This window comes from Sus scrofa, chromosome 14, assembly GCF_000003025.6.
Source record: "Sus scrofa isolate TJ Tabasco breed Duroc chromosome 14, Sscrofa11.1, whole genome shotgun sequence".
Classification (NCBI taxonomy): Eukaryota; Metazoa; Chordata; class Mammalia; order Artiodactyla; family Suidae; genus Sus; species Sus scrofa.
In genome coordinates this window covers 91037016-91058696 of record NC_010456.5, presented here as the reverse complement: position 1 = coordinate 91058696, position 21681 = coordinate 91037016, and the positions used below count along the sequence as shown (strand labels likewise).

Below are 21681 nucleotides of genomic sequence, written 5' to 3'. Positions count from 1 at the left end.
TTCCCAGGTTACTTTCCTAAGTGTGCTAATCCTGCGAACCACTGTCACTCACCATTTCTCTTATTACATGCCAGCACAGAGACTTAAAAGGGCAGAGTAAATCCTAGAGTTACAACTTCTACCATGTTGTTGGGCAACTCCCAACACCCCTAGTCTCCAGTGTCTTCTGCAAAATGGTTACACCAAACTAGAACAACTCTAAGACCTGTGTCATTCCCTGGGTCACTAATTCATCAGTGATGTTAAATCAATGATAGAAAATTAAGATAAATAAAACTAAACTTTCACTTAAGGTTGAGAGAACATCACTATGAGATTTTTTTATATTTTAAGTATATTCTCATAGCATTTGGAAATAGCAAGAGCTTTGAGTTCGGGCAGAAGCCCCAGCTATGTGACCTATCCTCTCTGAAACTTCTCTAAGCCTCAGATTTTCCTTGTGTAGGAGGGGTAGGGGCAACCTAACACTCATGATTATTGTGGAGGTTAATAGAAATACTGAATTTCTATTATGTGCATAATACCAAGCATTAGTAAAGTCTGCAACAAACGATGATGATGACAATGAATTTGTTGCACATTGTAAAAGGCACATTCAAAGGGACTATTATTCTACTACTGTTGAGTTCATAAATTGGTAAGATTGTGAGCACAATAAAATGTGTTATAACTATGCAAATCTCAATAGCTCTGCCTATTCCTCACACTATATTTAAGAATATTCTAAGGATTTCAATATTAAAATTAAACTTCGAGGAACATGTGGAAATCATTGATGTTATATGACAAGTGAATTACATGCCTTATTTTACTTAATTCTCACAAGTACATGAATGGGTAGATCCTGTTATCTTCTTTTTACACAGAGTGAAATGAATTTCACAAAGGTAAACTAACTCTTGAAAGATAACCTAAAAAATAAAAATAGGAGTTCCTGTCGTGTTGCAATGGAAACGAATCCAACTAGCCACGAGGTTGTGGGTTTGATCTCTGGCCTTGCTCAGTGGATTAAGGATCTTGCGTTGCCATGAGCTGTGTGTGGGTTGCAGACACAGCTTGGATTCTGTGTTGCTGTGGCTGTGGTATAGGCTGGCAGCTGTAGCTCTGATTAGACCCCTGGCCTGGGAACCTCCATATGCTGCAGGTGAGGCCTTAAAAAGAAAAAGAAAAGAACCTACCTCTCAAGGATTAGAACTCAGTATTGAACTACTATTGAAGTCAGGTCCTTCTCATTCAGTAACCAACTGACTGGACCTCTTTGCTATCTGTGTAGGCCACCTTCTCCAGTGGGTAAATAGTTGATTTGTGCTCTTCTAAAGCTGTCGTGCTTACTGTGATGTCTTTATGGTAGGTTAAGATCCATAGATTATGATGCTATGGAAAGAGAAGATGATAGAAATGGAGAATGGGACAAATGTCCAAGAGTTCATCTTGGAGGGGTTTCCTACTGTACAGCATCTTGAAAAGGTCCTCTTCCTGATGCACCTGCTGGCATACCTGGCATCCATTGCAGGCAATACACTCATAGCCACCATTGCCTGAACTGACTCCCAGCTACAGACACCTATGTACTTTTTCCTCAGCATTTTCTCCTCCCTTGAGTGTTGTTTCACAAGAGCTATTATTCCTAAATTGCTGGTCATCTTTCTTTTAGGCAAGCAAATGATTTCCTTTGCTGCCTGTCTCACCCAGCCTTTGTCTTAGTATTTCTAGGAGTAGCAGTTTTTCCCCTCATAGCAGGGATGTCTCCAGACCAAGACTTGGCCATCTGCAAGCCTCTGCTTTACCCTACATTCATGAACTTGAAAACTTGCTTCTTCCTGTTCACAGCCTGCCATGCTTTGGGTATCACTCTCATTTCTGGTTTGCTGGTGAAGGTTTCCCATTTATCCTTCTGTGCCCCCCTTGTTATCCCTCACTTCTTCGGTGACCTCGGCGCCCTGATCCATCTCTTCTAATAACCTTCTCTGTCTCTTATTACCATTTTTGGCTTAAAGTTGAATTTCTCTTACAGAAGTATAGCTACCACCATTCTCTTATGGTTCCAATTGTATGGAATATCTTTGCATTCCTTCATTTTCAGCCTATGTGTGTCATTAAAGCTGAAGTGAGTCTCTTGTGGGCATATAGTTGAGTTTTGTATTATATCCATACAGCCAATCTGTCCTTTTTGATTGGAGAATTAAATACATCTATATTTAGAGTAATTATTGATATTAAGAACTTACTAGTGCTATTTTATTAATTGCTTTCTGGCTGTTTTTTTTTTTTTAATTTTATTTTCCCACTGTACAGCAAGGGGGTCAGGTTATCCTTACATGTATACATTACAATTACAGTTTTTCCCCCACCATTTCTTCTGTTGCAACATGAGTATCTAGACATAGTTCTCAATGCTATTCAGCGGGATCTCCTTGTAAATCTATTCTAGGTTGTGACTGATAAGCCCAAGCTCCTGATCCCTCCCACTCCCTCCCCCTCCCATCAGGCAACCACAAGTCTCTTCTCCAAGTCCATGATTTTCTTTTCTGAGGAGATGTTCATTTGTGCTGGATATTAGATTCCAGTTATAAGTGATATCATATGGTATTTGTCTTTGTCTTTCTGTCTCATTTCACTCAGTATGAGATTCTCTAGTTCCATCCATGTTGCTGCAAATGGCATGATGTCATCCTTTTTTATGGCTGAGTAGTATTCCATCGTGTATATATACCACATCTTCCGAATCCAATCCTCTGTCGATGGACATTTGGATTGTTTCCATGTCCTGGCTATTGTGAATAGTGCTGCAATGAACATGCGGGTGCATGTGTCTCTTTTAAGTAGAGCTTTGTCCGGATAGATGCCCAAGAGTGGGATTGCAGGGTCATATGGAAGGTCTATGTATAGATTTCTAAGGTATCTCCAAACTGTTCTCCATAGTGGCTGTACCAGTTTACATTCCCACCAACAGTGCAGGAGGGTTCCCTTTTCTCCACAGCCCCTCCAGCACTTGTTATTTGTGGATTTATTAATGATGGCCATTCTGACTGGTGTGAGGTGGTATCTCATGGTAGTTTTGATTTGCATTTCTCTTATAATCAGCGATGTGGAGCATTTTTTCATGTGTTTGTTGGCCATCTGTATATCTTCTTTGGAGAAATGTCTATTCAGGTCTTTTGCCCATTTTTCCATTGATTGATTGGTTTTTTTGCTGTTGAGTTGTATAAGTTGCTTATATATTCTAGAGATTAAGCCCTTGTCAGTTGCATCATTTGAAACTATTTTCTCCCATTCTGTAAGTTGTCTTTTTGTTTTCTTTTGGGTTTCCTTTGCTGTGCAAAAGCTTTTCAGTTTGATGAGGTCCATGGGTTTATTTTTGCTCTAATTTCTATTGCTTTGGGAGACTGACCTGAGAAAATATTCATGATGTTGATGTCAGAGAGTGTTTTGCCTATGTTTTCTTCTAGGAGTTTGATGGTGTCCTGTCGTATATTTAAGTCTTTCAGCCATTTGGAGTTTATTTTTGTGCATGGTGTGAGGGTGTGTTCTAGTTTCATTGCTTTGCATGCAGCTGTCCAGGTTTCCCAGCAATGCTTGCTGAATAGACTTTCCTTTTCCCATTTTATGTTCTTGCCTCCCTTGTCAAAGATTAATTGACCATAGGTGTCAGGGTTAATTTCCGGATTCTCTATTCTGTTCCATTGGTCTGTCTGTCTGTTTTGATACCAGTACCACACTGTTTTGATGACTGTGGCTTTGTAGTATTTCTTGAAGTCTGGGAGAGTTATGCCTCCTGCTTGGTTTTTGTTTCTCAGGATTGCTTTGGCGATTCTGGGTCTTTTGTTGTTCCATATAAATGTTTGGATTGTTTGTTCTAGTTCTGTGAACAATGTCATGGGTCATTTGATAGGGATTGCACTGAATCTGTAGATTGCTTTGGGTAGGATGGCCATTTTCACAATATTGATTTTTCCAATCCAGGAACATGGAATATCTTTCCATTTCTTTACATCTTCTTTGATTTCTTTGATTAAGGTTTTATAGTTCTCGGCATATAGGTCCTTTACCTCCTTGGTCAGGTGTATTCCGAGGTATTTGATTTTGTGAGGTACAATTTTAAAAGGTATCGTATTTTTGTATTCCTTTTCTTTTTTTTTTTTTTTTTTTTTTTTTTATTAAATTTTATTTTCCCACTGTACAGCAAGGGGGTCAGGTTATCCTTACATGTATACATTACAATTACAGTTTTTCCCCCACCATTTCTTCTGTTGCAACATGAGTATCTAGACATAGTTCTCAATGCTATTCAGCGGGATCTCCTTGTAAATCTATTCTACGTTGTGACTGATAAGCCCAAGCTCCCGATCCCTCCCACTCCCTCCCCCTCCCATCAGGCAACCACAGGTCTCTTCTCCAAGTCCATGATTGATTTTCTTTTCTGAGGAGATGTTCATTTGTGCTGGATATTAGATTCCAGTTATAAGTGATGTCATATGGTATTTGTCTTTGTCTTTCTGGCTCATTTCACTCAGTATGAGATTCTCTAGTTCCATCCATGTTGCTGCAAATGGCATGATGTCATCCTTTTTTATGGCTGAGTAGTATTCCATCGTGTATATATACCACATCTTCCGAATCCAATCCTCTGTCGATGGACATTTGGATTGTTTCCATGTCCTGGCTATTGTGAATAGTGCTGCAATGAACATGCGGGTGCATGTGTCTCTTTTAAGTAGAGCTTTGTCCGGATAGATGCCCAAGAGTGGGATTGCAGGGTCATATGGAAGTTCTATGTATAGATTTCTAAGGTATCTCCAAACTGTTCTCCATAGTGGCTGTACCAGTTTACATTCCCACCAACAGTGCAGGAGGGTTCCCTTTTCTCCACAGCCCCTCCAGCACTTGTTATTTGTGGATTTATTAATGATGGCCATTCTGACTGGTGTGAGGTGGTATCTCATGGTAGTTTTGATTTGCATTTCTCTTATAATCAGCGATGTTGAGCATTTTTTCATGTGTTTGTTGGCCATCTGTATATCTTCCTTGGAGAAATGTCTATTCAGGTCTTTTGCCCATTTTTCCATTGATTGATTGGTTTTTTTGCTGTTGGGTTGTATAAGTTGCTTGTATATTCTAGAGATTAAGCCCTTGTCAGTTGCATCATTTGAAACTATTTTCTCCCATTCTGTAAGTTGTCTTTTTGTTTTCTTTTGGGTTTCCTTTGCTGTGCAAAAGCTTTTCAGTTTGATGAGGTCCCATGGGTTTATTTTTGCTCTAGTTTCTATTGCTTTGGGAGACTGACCTGAGAAAATATTCATGATGTTGATGTCAGAGAGTGTTTTGCCTATGTTTTCTTCTAGGAGTTTGATGGTGTCCTGTCGTATATTTAAGTCTTTCAGCCATTTGGAGTTTATTTTTGTGCATGGTGTGAGGGTGTGTTCTAGTTTCATTGCTTTGCATACAGCTGTCCAGGTTTCCCAGCAATGCTTGCTGAATAGACTTTCCTTTTCCCATTTTATGTTCTTGCCTCCCTTGTCAAAGATTAATTGACCATAGGTGTCAGGGTTAATTTCCAGATTCTCTATTCTGTTCCATTGGTCTGTCTGTCTGTTTTGATACCAGTACCACACTGTTTTGATGACTGTGGCTTTGTAGTATTTCTTGAAGTCTGGGAGAGTTATGCCTCCTGCTTGGTTTTTGTTTCTCAGGATTGCTTTGGCGATTCTGGGTCTTTTGTTGTTCCATATAAATGTTTGGATTGTTTGTTCTAGTTCTGTGAACAATGTCATGGGTAATTTGATAGGGATTGCATTGAATCTGTAGATTGCTTTGGGTAGGATGGCCATTTTCACAATATTGATTTTTCCAATCCAGGAACATGGAATATCTTTCCATTTTTTTACATCTTCTTTGATTTCTTTGATTAAGGTTTTATAGTTCTCGGCATATAGGTCCTTTACCTCTTTGGTTAGGTGTATTCCGAGGTATTTGATTTTGTGAGGTACAATTTTAAAAGGTATCGTATTTTTGTATTCCTTTTCTAATGCTTCATTGCTGGTATACAGAAATGCAACTGACTTCTGAATGTTAATCTTATATCCTGCCACTTTGCTGAATTTATTAATCAGTTCAAGGAGTTTTGGGGTTGAGTCCTTAGGGTTTTCTAGGTATAGAATCATGTCATCTGCATACAGTGACAGTTTGATCTCTTCTCTTCCTATATGGATGCCTTTTATTTCTTTTGTTTGTCTAATTGCTGTGGCTAGGACTTCCAAAACTATGTTGAAGAGCAGTGGTGAGAGTGGGCATCCCTGTCTTGTTCCAGATTTGAGGGAGAAGGCTTTCAGTTTTTCCCCATTGAGGATTATATTTGCTGTGGGTTTATCATAAATGGCTTTGATTATATTCAGGAATGTTCCCTCTATACCCACTTTGGCGAGGGTCTTGATCATGAATGGATGTTGAACTTTGTCAAATGGTTTTTCTGTGTCTATTGAGATGATCATATGATTTTTGACTTTTTTTTTGTTAATGTGGTGTATGATGTTGATTGATTTGCGTATGTTGAACCATCCTTGTGAACCTGGGATGAACCCAACCTGGTCATGGTGTATAATTTTTTTGGTATGTTGTTGGATTCGGTTGGCTAAGATTTTGTTGAGAATTTTTGCATCTATATTCATCAATGATATTGGGCGATAGTTTTCTTTTTTGGTGGTATCTCTGTCTGGTTTTGGAATGAGGGTGATGGTGGCCTCATAGAATGTCTTTGGGAGTATTCCTTCTTCTTCAACCTTTTGAAAGAGTTTAAGGAGGATGGGCACCAATTCCTCTTTATATGTTTGATAGAATTCACCTGTGAAGCCATCTGGTCCTGGACTTTTATTTGTAGGGAGTGATTTTATGACCTCTTCAATTTCATTTCTAGTGATCGGTCTGTTCAGTTGGTCTGTTTCTACTTGATTCAGTTTTGGCAGGCTGTAAGATTCTAGAAAATTGTCCATTTCTTCCATATTGTCAAACTTGTTGCCATACAGTTGTTCATAGTATTCTCTTATGGTTTTTTGTATTTCTGCTGTATCCGTTGTGATTTCTCCTTTTTCATTTATAATTTTGGTGATTTGGGTTCTTTCTCTCCTCTTTTTAGTGAGTCTGGCCAGGGGTTTATCAATTTTGTTCACCTTTTCAAAGAACCAGCTCTTGGTTTTATTAATTTTCTCTATTGTTTTTTGAGTCTCTATTTTATTGATTTCTTCTTTGATCTTTATAATTTCCTTCCTTCTGCTGACTTTAGGACTTTTTTGTTCTTCTTTTTCTAGTTCATTTAGGTGGAGGGTTAAGTTGTCAATTTGGGATCTTTCTTCTTTTTTGAGAAAGGCCTGAATTGCTATAAATTTCCCTCTGAGCACTGCTTTCGCAGCATCCCATAGATTTTGAGAGGTTGTGTCTTCATTATCATTTGTTTCAAGGTAGTTTTTAACTTCCTTTTTGATTTCCTCATTGACCCATTGGTTTTTTAGTAGCATGTTGTTTAGTCTCCATGGAGTAGGTTTTTTCTCTTTGCTTTTCCCATGGTTGATTTCTAATTTCATGGCATTGTGTTCAGAGAAGATACTTGAGATAATTTCTATGCTCCTAAATTTATTGAGATTCGCTTTGTGTCCCAATATGTGGTCGATTCTTGAGAATGTTCCATGAGCATTTGAGAAGAATGTGTATTCTGCTTTTTTTGGATGTAGTGTCCTGAAGATATCAATTAAGTCTAACTTTTCTATTGTTTCCTTTAGGATCTCTGTTGCTTTATTGGTTTTCTGTCTGGAGGATCTGTCCATTGATGTGAGGGGGGTATTTAGGTCTCCTACTATGATTGTATTCTCATCAATATCTCCCTTTATGTCTGTTAATATTTGTTGTATGTATCTGGGTGCTCCTATATTTGGGGCATATATGTTGATGATAGTAACATCCTCTCCTTGGATGGATCCCTTAATCATTAAGTAGTGTCCTTCTTTGTCTTTCTTTATGTCTTTTGTTTTAAAGTCTATTTTGTCTGATATGAGTGTTGCGACTCCTGCTTTTCTGTCTTGTCTATTGGCATGAAATACTTTTCCCCATCTGGCTGTTTTTGTAGTTCCCTTGCTCTTCTTTTCCACTCTTGCTATCCTCCTTTCGTGAATTGGTGATTTTCTGTGGTCCTATGCTCTGATTCCTTTTTCTTTATCTTTTGTAAATCTACCATAGGATTTTGCTCTGTGGATACCATGTAGTTTACATAAAATACCTTATAGATGCAAAAGTTTATTTTATGCTGATAACAACTTATTTTTGTTGTTACTGATAACAACTTATTTTTGTTGTTATAACGTACTTTTATTACTCCTCCTTTTGTTTTATTGTGACTACCTCTGTTATGTATTTGTTAAATTATAGTAGCTATAATTATTTTTAATACTCTTTCCTTTAACTTATAGTTAAATGGTTAACACAGCATCATCTTTCAGTATTGGAGTTTTCTAAATTTGGCTATATAGCTACCTTTATATATGTGTTCTATATATTCACATTTTCTTTCGTGTTATAGTAGACAATTTTTCATTTCACCTTGAAGTACCTTTTTGGATTTCTTGTAAGGCAGATCTAGCAGTGATAACCCCAGATTTTGTTTGTCTGAAATAGTATTTATACTTAATTTCTGAAGGATAATTTTTCTGGACAGAGAATTCTTGTCTGGTAACTTTTTCTTTCAGTATGTTGAATATATCTTCCCACTCTCTCTGTTCTGTAAGATGCCTGCCTAGAAATGCATGGATAGTGTATTGGAGTTCCTTTGTAGGTTATATATTTTTTCTCTTTCTCCTTTTGGATTTTCACTTTGTATTGATTTTTTACGGTTTTATCATGTGTCCTAGAGAGTATCATTTTGGATTAAAATGGGATGATCTCTTATCTTCTTGAACCTGAATGTCCAACTCTTTCCTCAGGTTTGGGAAGTTCTCAGGCTTTATTTCTTTAAATTTTATGCCCCCTTCTACCTCTTTTCTCCTTCTGGAAGTCCATTGATTTGAATATTGGTTCTTTTGATGGTATCCTATAGATCACATAGTCTTTCTTTATTCCTTTCTCTTTTTTTATGGCTGTACCTGCAGCATATGGAAGTTCACGGGTTAGGGATCGAATTGGAGCTGCAGCTGCAGCCCCATGCCACAGCCACAGCCACACCTACCACCAATCTACCAAGCCACATCTACCACCAATGCCATAGCTTGCAGCAATGCCAGATACTTAAACCACTGAGCAAGGCCAGGGATCAAACTCGCCTTCTCACAGAGACAGTGTTGGGTCCTTAACATGCTGAACCACAAAGGGAACTCCTCTTTTTCTTTTTCACTCTTTTTTCTTTGTGTTCTTCCACTGGGTTACTTCAAAGTTCCTATCATCCAGCTTATACATTCTTTCTTCTGTTTGATCTATTATGTTGTTAATTGTTGCATTTTTCTTTTCATTCACTGAATTCTTTAGCTTCAAAATTTCTGTTTCTTTATGATTCCTCTTTGATAAATATCACTTGTTTATGTATTATTTTCCTTCTTCTGTTGAATTGTCTTTCCGTATTTTCTTGTATTTTATTGTTTCCTTAAAGCAGCAATTTTGAATTCTTTATTAAGTAAAGTATATATTTTCTTGTATTTCTGTTTGGTTATTGGGAGATTATTGTGATCTTTTTATGATGTTATGCTTCCTTGGTTTTTCATATTCCTTTGCTCTTTTTGCCTTTGAAGTAGCAGTTAAATCCTCTAATCTTTATTACTATTTTCTTGGTTTTATTGGTTTGCTATATATTTTAGGGCTTTCTATGATGTGTATGGATACACTTGCTCCATGCTTCTCATTCCCTCTTGTGACAGAATTCTTAAGCTTGTATGTCTTATCCTTTTTTTTTCTTTTTTGGCAGCCCTGAAAGTACATGGAAGTTCTCAGGCCAGGAATAAAATCCAAGCTGGAGCTGTGACCTGTGCCACAGCTGCAGCAACACCAGATCCTTAATCCACTGCACTAATTCAGGGCTTGAACCCATGCCTCCACAGAGACAAACCCATTAGCCCATTGTGCCAAAGTGGGACACAATATATATATCCCACAGTATATATGGGATCCTTATATATATTATCTTGATCCCACTCCAAATTCATTTATATTCATTTATATCTGGATCCACTTCCAAATTCATATATATATATTTGCTCCAACAGGACACTGGGTCTTCTCTGGAAATCTGGGCTTCCACAAAAGCTCTTTCATCCATGGATGTCTTCCTGGGTCATTGATCTCTAGGTGCTCTCTAACTGTGATTGAGAAAGGCTAGATCCAGTTCAGAAGCTTGTACCAGTTCCACAGCTCATACCAGTGTTTGTCTACTACTCCTATCAGGACCCTTGGTATATGGTTCTGAATCCCATAATTGCCACAAAGACACTTTCAGTTATGAATGGATGCCAATATTTTCTTGTTGAAGAAGGGACCAACATGAGACATTTTATGCCATGATGATAACATCACCACTTAGTTCTCTCTGTGATTTGGGGAAGATTCTGCATTCTTTTGAAATATTCTACAAACATCAATGAGAAAAAGTTCATTCAAAATAACTGGGTTTCCTATAACCTTACTGATTCTGCTTGGTTGATTTATCAAATACTGAAAGAGGAGTGTAGGAGTCTCCAGCTATAATAGAGTGTTCCTCCTTGTACTTCTATCAGCTTTGCCTCGTATGTTTTGACAGTCTCTTACATTAGATTAATAAACTTTTGGGATCAGACCTTCTCCAATGCTTATATTAAAACTGTCAAAAGTCAGTGATAGAGAAAGAATTTTATTTATTTATTTATTTATTTATTGTCTTTTTGTCTTTTCTAGAAAGAATTTTAAAGGCAGTCAGGGGGAAAAGGCAGTAACCTATAAATGTATCTCCAGTAGGCTATTAGTATGTTTCTCATAAGAAATTGTACAGGCCATGAGAGAGTAAATGACATACTCAAAACATTGAAAGTTAAAACCTGTCAGACAAGAATGCTCTATCAAGCAAAGTTATTCTTCAGATATGAAGTATAAATAAAGGCCTTCCCAAACAAACAAAAGCTAAGGGAATTCAACACCATTAGAGACCTGCCTTACAAGGAAGGTTAAAAGGATATCATCTACACAAAACTTTGGGTAAGGTGATACATAGACAAACAGAATCTGAAATTCTGACATTTCAGAATCTTTGAAATTATATATATATATATAATGTATATCAGAATATATATTATATCTATATATCAGAATATGTTGTTAAACAATTATAGCATAAATATTAAAGATACAAAAGCATTAAAAATAATAATAGATATTTAAATTTGGTAATGAACTCATTAAAAATAGATAATTTGTGACAACAGAAACATGAAAAGGAAAGAGGAAAAGAATGGACCTGTATAAGTAAATGAAGATAAGATGCTATCAACAGGAAAAGGACTAATTTATCTCTAAGACATTTTATATCAACCTCATAGCAACCACAGAACAAAAATTAAGAGCAGAGGCATGAAATGTGAAAAAAAAAAGAGGTAAGTGAGAAAAATATCATAGCTACCAAACTGAAATGGCAGCAGAAACACAAGGAAAAACAAACAATGGACATACAATATAGTCTGAAAACAAAAGACAAAACTGAAATATTAAGTCCATATTACCACTACCCTAAATGTAAATTAACTTAATTTTCCAATCAAAAAACAGTGTGACTGGATGGATTAAAGAAATAAGACCCAATGATAGCTGTCTCCTGAAGACTCTTCTCAGCTCTAAAGTCAAATGGGCTTAAAGTGAAAGGATGGAAGATGATACTCCAGGCAAAGGACATCCAAAAGAAAGTAGTTCATACTCATATCAGACAAAGTGAACTTCAAGCCAAAGAATGTAACGACAAAGATTAATATTATATAATAATAAAGAGGACAATCCATGAAGATATAACATTATTAATATATATGAACATACTATAGGAGCACCAAAATATACATAGCAATTATTAATAGACCTACATGGAGAAATTGACAGCAAGCCAATAATAGTAGGAAAATTTAATGCCCCATTTACATCAATGGGTAGATAGATCATGCAGACAGTAAGTCAGCAGGGCAACATTAGCCTTAAGTGAAACACTTGATCAGAAATATATAGGACATCCTTAACAAGAGATTAATCTCTAAAATTTATAAACACCTTCTGCAGCTGTGTACCACTATGAGGTACCACCTTACACCACCCAGAATGGCCATCATCCAAAAGTCTACAAACAATAAGTGCTGGAGAGGGTGTAGAGAAAAAGGAACACTAGTACACTGCTGGTGGGATTGTAAATTGGCACAACCACTGTGGAAAGCAGTATGGAGATTCCTCAGAAAACTAAACATAGAACTACCATTTGATCCAGCAATCCCACTCCTGGGCATCTATCCAGAGAAAACCATGACTCGCAAAGACACATGTACTCCGATGTTCATTGCAGCACTCTTTTCAATAGCCAAGACATGGAAACAACCTAAATGTCCATCAACAGAGGAGTGGATCAAGAAGATGTGGCACATATACATGATGGAATATTACTCCGTTATTAAAAGGAATGAAATAACAGCATTTTTAGCAACATGGATGGACCTAGAAATGATCATGCTAAGTGAAGTCAACCATGCAATGAGACACCAACATCAAATGCTATCACTGACATGTGGAATCTGAAAAAAGGACACAATGAACTTCTATATAGAACAGATACTGACTCAGGCTTTGAAAAACATCAGCAATAGATTTCTTCTGATTTAAAAATATTGTGTTACAGAGTTTAGAAAGAGCAAGGGCTTTCAATTTGGGAAGATCTAGTGAAGTCCCAGCTCTGCATTTCCCAGCTATGTGACCTAAGCCTTAATTCTCTTCAGTAGAAGAAAAAGTGGGGCAACCAAACATTCATTGCCATTGTGTCTTTTTGTTGTTGTTGTTGTTGTTGTTGTTGCTATTTCTTGGGCCGCTCCCGCGGCATATGGAGGTTCCCAGGCAAGGGGTTGAATCGGAACTGTAGCCACCGGCCTACGCCAGAGCCACAGCAACGCAGGATCCGAGCCGCATCTGCAACCTACACCACAGCTCACAGCAACGCCAGATCGTTAACCCACTGAGCAAGGGCAGGGACCGAACCCTCAACCTCATGGTTCCTAGTCGAATTCGTTAACCACTGCGCCACGACGGGAACTCCTCATTGCCATTGTGGAAAGAAATGGAAGTATTGAAGTTAAGTGACCTGCATAGTACCAAGCATTAGTAAAGTTCTCAACAAACAGTGGTGAAAATGAGGATGATGATTTGGCCCACAGAATTTGTTTCACATCTTTAAAAAGATACTCAAAACGAACGTTACTATCATTACTATTATGTTTGCTTATGAACTAATACCATTATAAAATGTAATATTGCATAAATATTCAAATTTCAATGACCATGTTATTGATATACATATTATGCTATATTTAAGAGTGTACAAATGACCCTAATATTATATTAGACTTTGTGGAACACATGAAAAACATTATATCCCATGCCAAGTGAGTTACCTGCTTTATTTTACTTAATTCTCACAAGAATATGCATATAGATTCTATAATCTTTGTGTTACATTGGTAAAGTGACGCTCACGAAAGAACTAACTTTCCAAAGATAACCTGCCTCTCTGGGGTTAGGACTCAGTATTGAACTGGACTTAGACTCATGTCCTTCTGATTCAAGAACAAGCTGGCCGGACTCCTTTGCTATCTGCCAGCCGCCTTTCAGATAATCAAATAACTTGGTCATCTGCCCCCTAAAACCTTTGTGCTCACTGCAATGTCTTTATTGTAGAATAAGAGTAGCAAGTGATGCTGCTGTGGAAAGAGATCCCAATGGAAATGGAGAATGAGACAGCTGTCCGAGAGTTCAACTTGGAGGGGTTTCCTACTGTCCAACATCTGGGAAAGGTCCCCTTCTTTGTGTACCTGCTGGCATACCTGGCATCCACTGCAGGCAATGCACTCATAGTCACCATCACCTGTGATGACCCCCAGCTACAGACACCCAAGTATTTTTCCTCAGCATTTTCTCCTTCACTGAGTCCGGTGTTACAAGTGCGGCTGTTCCTAAATTGTTGATCATCTTTCTTTTAGGCAAATAAACAATTTCCTTTCCTGCTTGTTTCACACAAGGCTTTGCCTTTTTATTTCTGGGAGTAGCAGGTTTCCCTCTCATAGCAGTAATGTCTCTGGATCGGTATGTGGCCATTTGCAAGCATCATCATTACACAACCGTCATGAACCTGAGGACTTGCTTCCTCCTGGTCATGGCTGGCTTTGCTTTGAGCTTCACTGTCATCACTGGTTTAATTGTGAAGGTTTCCCAGTTATCTTTCTGTGGCTGCCATGTCATTCCTTTCTCCCTCATTTCTTCTGTGACCTTGCCCCCTGATTCATCTCTCCTGTTCTGACACCAGATTTGTTGAAATGTTGGCCTTTGTCATTGCTTTGTGTGTCCTTTTGACATCCTTCTTCATAACCATCATTGTATACAGCAACATAGTGATCACAATCGTGCGTCTCCCATCCGCTAAGGAGTAACAGAAAGCTTTCTCCACCTGCTCCTCCCACCTCATTGTCCTCTCTCTGATGTATGGCAGCAGTGTCTTTATATATGTGAATCCAAAACAAGTGAACAGACTGGACTCCAACAGGAAGGCTGCCCTTGTAAACACTGTGGTGACCCCACTGCTGAACCGTATCATCTACACTCTTCGGAACAAGCAGTTTCACGAGGCTCTGAGGGAAACCATGCACAGAATGAAAATATTAAGATAGAAAAGCCACATGACCTGGGAGTGGAAGGCTTCAGAAAACGATGTGTTTTCATCCAACCAGTGTAGCAGTCCACAGCGTTCCTGGTAGAAAGACTGTGGCAGACCTCAGGTGACTTCCGTTGACACATCCCCAGGAAAATGGAACTCTCAGGCCACATTTACCTTGTTATGAGTAACTCTCTTCTCCCTACAAATTACACATATTGACAACAATTGATTTTAATTGCAAAATCTTTGTTGCATCTTTGTTCTGATATAAACATCATTAGAAAGGAAGACTTATTCCACATTTTATGATTTCTTCTGAAGACTCAAGGCAATGGAATCTAAGTTATATGCTTGCTTATCTGATTCATATTACTAATAAAAATAATTTTGAGGAGTTTCCATCATGGCTCAGCAGAAATGAATATGACTAATATCCATGAGGACTCAGGTTTGATCCTGGCCTCGCTCAGTAGATTAAGAATCCGGCGTTGCTATGAGCTCTGGTGTAGGTTACAGACGCAGCTGGGATCTGGCGTTGCTGTGGCTGCGGTGTAGGCTGTACGTAGTGGTGGAAAGTGTGTGAAAAGAGATTGGAAAGTCCATAGTCAAAGTAGGAAAGTGGCTGTAGAGACTGTTATAGAAACTGGGAGAAAGAGGATGATGGCTGAGGGAAGTGGAGATAAGAATGGAATACAAAGGTAACAATAAAAGACTCTGTCGTCTTACACTGGACAAGACTTAGGGTTTAAGCCTGGTGCTGCCTTCTACTTACCAACTGGTCAACTTCCAAGAATATTTGTTACCTCATTCTTAAAATGTGGTGATCGAGCTAGACAACCTCTAGAAGTCACTTGAAAATGACTCTTGGGATAGACAGCATCTAGGTACTGCAGGAACATGGAATGACATTCCACCCTGAGAGGTGAACTACTGAAAAGTATATGACAGTGATTGAGATTCATCAGCTATAGAACAAAGTCAAGGCATCCTGGTCGAACTACTGAAAAGAGTATGACTTTTCCCAAGGTTTTAATCAAAATTTGATTTTTTGGGGGGGGGTCTTTTTAGGGCCACACCCGCTGCATATGGAGGTTCCCAGGCTAGGGGTCTAATCGGAGCTGTGGCCTCTGGCCTACACCACAACACAGCAACACGGGATCCGAGCCACGTCTGCGACCTCTACCATAGCTCACGGCAACGCTGGATCCCACTGAGCGAGGCCAGAGATCAAACCCACAAACCTCATGGTTCCTAGTCAGATTTGCTAACCACTGAGCCATGACGGGAACTCCCTCAAAATCTGATTATAATTCATTATATGTAAACTCATCAGATATACTTTTTATTACCTTAATATAAACCTTTGTTGAAGGGTGAACTTGAAAAATAGAAAAGTGAAGTCCAGAAATCCAAAGCTGAATTTGTGAATCCAGTCTGATCATTATCAACCATATGTGGTACACAGTGAAAGACAAACCCTGATGTGGAGATTAATGCTCTAGATTCTGGTTGGTTGTTTATTTAAACAAATCCCCTAAGATAATGCAATGTCAAAGATACTTCCGATCATAATATTTTAAAAAACTTTTTGGAAGTATGACTGACATGCAAAAAGGTATAGATATTTAATGTATACAACTTGATGTGTTTGGAGATAAGTATGCACCTGTGAAACCATCATCACTGTCAATGCCATAAACCTATTTATCACCTCCAAAAGTTTCTCTAGACCCACTGTTGTTTTATTTCCTTATATGGTAAACCACTTAATATAAGACCTACCTTCCTACTAAAATTTTACGTAGACAATAGGGTATTCTAAACCATAGACCTTATGTTATACTGATCTACAGAGCTTATTTAATTTTATTACTGAAACCTTGTACCCTTGGATCAACACCTCCCTATTTCCCCTCACCCAGCCCCTGACAGCCAACATTCTCTGTCTCTATTTTTTATTAGATTCCACACATAAGTGAGATCATGCTATGTTTGTTTTTCTGTGTCTGATGCATTTTACTTAGAAAAACGTCCTCCAGATACATCTATGTTGTTGCAAATGGCAGGATTTCCTTATTTTTAAATGCTGAATAATGTTCTATCAAATGCATATAATTTGTTCTTGACCTGTTCTTCTGTAGATAAACATTTAGGTGATTTCCATATCTTAGCTATTGTCAGTAATAGTGCAATAAACACAGGAGTGCAAATACATCTTTTGAGGTTCACATTTTAATTCCTTTCAGTATATACTCAGAAATGGGACTGCTGGATCATATGGTAATTCCACTTTGAAATTTTTGAGGAAATTGTCTTCTGTAGTAGCTATCCTAATTTATAATTTAATTAACAATATACAAAAATCCTTTATCTCCATTCCCTTGCCAAAACTTATCTTTTTAAAAAATAATAGCCATCCAAAGAGGTGTGATGTTTTGGGTTTTTTTTTTATCACTATGGTTTTGATTTTCACTCCCCTTGGTGATATTTGCACTTTAGTTAGTGATGCTGAGTATCTTTTTAAGTACCTATTGGCCATTTATGTGCCTTCTTTGGGAAAATGTTTATTAAGTTTCTCTGCTCATTTTTTAAATTGGTTTTGCTTGGGGTTTTGTTTGGTTTGGTCATTTAGTTGTAGAGTTCTTTACATATTTTAGATATTAACCCCTTATCAGATACATGCTTTCCACGTATTTTCTTCTTCTATAAGTTACCTTTTCACTTTCTTAATTTTTTTCTTTTGCCATGCAGAAGCTTTTCAGTTTGACGTAGTCCCACTTATTTATTTTCGCCTTTGTCGCTCGGGCTTTTAATGTCTTTTCCAAAAAATCACTTCCAAGACCCAAATCAAGAGATTTTTGCTTTTATTTTCTTCTAGGAGTTTTATTATATTTTATATATGCATTTCAATCCATTTTGAGTTAAATTTTTATGGGTCGTGTAAGATAAAAGTTCAGTTTCATTTTTCTGCATGTGGTTACTCAATTTTGCCAACACCATTTATTGAAGAAACCTTCCTTTTACCGTTGAGCGTTCTTAGCTCCTTTGTCAAATATTTGTTGATAGAGGTTTATTTCTGGGCTTTCAATTACCTTTCATTGGTCTCTGTGTCTATTTTTATGGCAGTATCTTGCTGTTTTTGGTTAGTGGAATCATTTAATATAGTTTGAAATCAGGAAGTGTTGTGCCTCCAGCTTCATTCTCCTTTCTTAGGATTGCTTTGGTTATTCAGAGTCTTTTGCGGTGCCATACAAATTTTAGGATTGTTTTTTCTACTTCTGCGAGAAGTGCCACTGAAGTTTTTATAGCGATTTCATTGACTCTATAGATGACTATGGGTAGTATGGGCATTTTAGCAATATTAATATTTATGAATACAAGATATCTTTCCGTTTTGTGTGTGTGTGTCTTCTTCAGTTCCTTTCATTAAAGTCTTTTAGTTTTGAGTTCACTCTGGTTAGGTTAAATTTGTCTTAGTGTTTTTGGTTTTGATGCTATTGTGAATGATACTTTTTCCTTTATTTCTTTTTTAGATATTTCATTGTTAGCGTATAAGAAGAAACAGTTTTGTATGTTGATTTTACATACTGAAAATTTATGGAATTTGTTGATTTGGATGGGTTGAGTCTTTTGGATTTTTTTATTGTTTGTTTATTTATCTTTTTAGGGCTGCACCCAGTGGCATATGGAAGTTCCCAAGCTAGGGGTCAAATCGGAGCTGTAGCTGCCAGGCTACACCACAGCCACAGCCACACCAGATCTGAGCCACATCTGCAACCTGCACCACAGCTATGGCAGTGCCAGATTCTTGACCCACTGAGGCCAGGGATCTAAACCACAGCCTCATGGATACTAGTCAGGTTCAGTACCACTGAGCCACAATGGGAACTCTGTGGATTTTTATATACAATCTTCTCACGTAAGATCATATCATCTGCAAATAAAAAACAGTGTTACTAATTCCTTTCCAATTTAGATGCCTTTTTCATTTTTTTATCTTGCCTGATTTGTCTAGCTAGGACATCTAGTCCCATATTTAATTATAAAGATGAGGGTGGGCACCTTTGTCTTGTTCCTGATCTTAAAGGAAAAACTCTCAGTCTTTTACCATTGAATATGATGTTGGCTATGGCTTGTATGGCCTTTATTATGCTGAATTAAGTTCCCTCTATACCCACCTTGAAGAGGGTTGTTGTCATGAAAGTATGTTATATTTTGTCAAATTCTCTTTCTACACATATTGAAATGATCATATAATTTTTACCTTTTTTTTTTTTTTTGGTGTTCCCATTGTGGTGCTAAAGTCTATTTGATCCTTGTGTGTGATCCTTTTAGTGTGCTACTGAATTCATTTGGGAATCATTTCTTGAGGATTTTTGCATCTGTGTTCATCATGGATATTGGTCTGTAGGGTTTTTTTTTTTTCCTTGCTGTGCGTTTATTTTGCTTTGGTATCAGGGGAATGCTGGCCTCATAGAATGAGTTTGAGAGTGTGTAGTGTAATGGCCCGATAGTGAGCTTTTTTCTCATAAAGTAAGTACCTGACATTACACTTTTGATTGCTGAGGCATCCATTTCAAAGCACCCTTCTCTAATAAACAAGTTGCCAGCTGTGTGACACAGCTACTAATTAAACAACTAGATAAGGAAATGAGCAGTCCCCACTCATAAAGTTCCCCTATTTGAAAACCCGGGTGACTTAATTAACTGACCACTCGAGTGACCCTGATTTTCCTTTTCTGTGCCCTAATTTTTGCTCTTAAGTTTTAAATTCACAGATAAAACTGATTCCCTTTGCTGTAAACCTGAAGCTAATACAACACTGTAAACCAACTATACCCCAATAAAAATTTTAAAATAAAGAGTGAAACCATAGCTACCTCACCTTTGAACTCTAATAAAGGCAGACAATTGGAACATTTGCAAGTTCTCTCTCCCTCTCTCTCTCTCCATGGGATCTTCCTGTGTGGCCCTCGGGCATGCCAAATACCCTCCAGAATCTGTCACAAGTTTTGACTTTCCAAATTTCCCTCGTGGTTGTGCTGAGGTGCATCTTGTAATCATGATAAACACAAAGAGCAGTCCAGTGTAAGGTTGACTCTGGTTGGGAAATGTCTGTGCGGGCTCACCAGAAGCAGTATGGACCCACCAAGCACCCCAGGCATTCCTAGCAAATAGCATGACTGTTGATATGCTATGACCAATACAAAACAAAATGTTCCCTCCTCTTCATTTTTTTCAGAAGAGTTTCAGAAGGATTGGCATTAGTTGCTCCTTAAATTTTTTTGTAAAATTCACCAGTAAATCTATCTGGTCCTGAGCTTTTCTTTGCTGTTTTTTTTTTTTTTAATTATTACTAATTCAGTCTATTTACTCATTATTGGTCTGTTCATAATTTCTAATACTTCATGATTCAGTCTCAGTAGACTGTAAACCTTAGAAATTTATTTCTAATTCCAATTTTGTATTTTTCACTTCCACTGTATAGATACTGTATTTTTGTATCATCTTGATCCTGTATACTGAAACCCTGTTGAAATCATATTTCATAATAATATTTGTGTGGACACCTTAAAATTTTCTATGTACGAGATTATGGTATCTGAAAGTAGAAATAATTTCCCTTATTCCTTCCCAGTCTGAATGACTTTATTTTTCTTGCCTAATTGCTTTTATCAGAATCTCTAGTACAATGTTAAATAGAAGTAGCTAGAGCAGACATCCTTGTCTTTGCTACAAATCTTAGGGAAGTAGCATATTCAGTCTTTCTATACTAATTATGCTATCTTGGCTTTTTAAATATAACTTCATCAAGTGGGGGAAGTTCATGTCTATCTTTGGTTTTACAAATATTTTTACCATGAGAGATTTCAGGTATGGTCAAGGGCCATCTTTGCATTTTTGAGATCATCATGCTTTTTGTCCATTATTCTGTAAATATGATTGTATTTTAATTTAATTTTTATTTTATATTGGAGTGGAGTCGATTTACAATGTTGTATTAGTTTCAGGTGTACAGCAAAGTGATTTGTTATACATATACATTTATCCATTGTTATTCAGATTATTTTCCCATGTAGGCTATTACGGATATTGAGTAGCGTTCCCTGTGCTATACAGTAGGTCCTCGGTGAGTATATATTTTGCATATTAATATGATATATTACAATGATTGATTTTGTATGTTGAACTAAACTTGCATTTCTGGAATACCCCAGGTGATGATGGTATATTATCCTTTGTAATATGTTCCTGAATTTGGTTTGTTAGCATCTTATTTAGTATTCTTCTACTTTCATAAGAGATAAATTGGTGTATAACTCTTTTTGGGGTCTTGATATCAGGGTCATGCCCCATATAAAGAGTTGAGACTGTCTTTCCACATACATTTGGGGGTTTGTGAAAAGCTGGTATTAATTTTTCTTTAAATGTTTCAAGAACTCATTATTAAAGACATATTTTCATGGGCTTTTTTATTATCTAAATTATCTTTGACTCATCTGGCTCTCTTTGACTTAAGCAGATGTGATTTTAGCATCTCTTCGGCTTGATACTGCACTGTTCTCTTCACTATATCACTTTCCCTCTACCTGACAGGTGTTTCATGGAATCAACATGCAAATGATTTGTCCTCAAGCCCTTGTTTATGGGTCTCTTTCTGGGCTAATTCAAAGCATACATTGAATTTTCTTCCTCTACTTAGTTGGTTTCTTCATAAATTCACAACTTTTTTTCAGGTTTCAAAAATAGAGCTTTATTAAAAGAGGACGTACAGATGAACAAAAAGCACATGAAAA

At 37.4% G+C, this 21681-nt stretch overlaps 2 pseudogenes; both read left to right on the top strand.

Annotated features, from left to right (window-relative positions):
* On the top strand, positions 1166 to 2243 carry LOC100738962 (annotated as a pseudogene).
* LOC102165287 lies at positions 13240 to 15234 on the top strand (annotated as a pseudogene).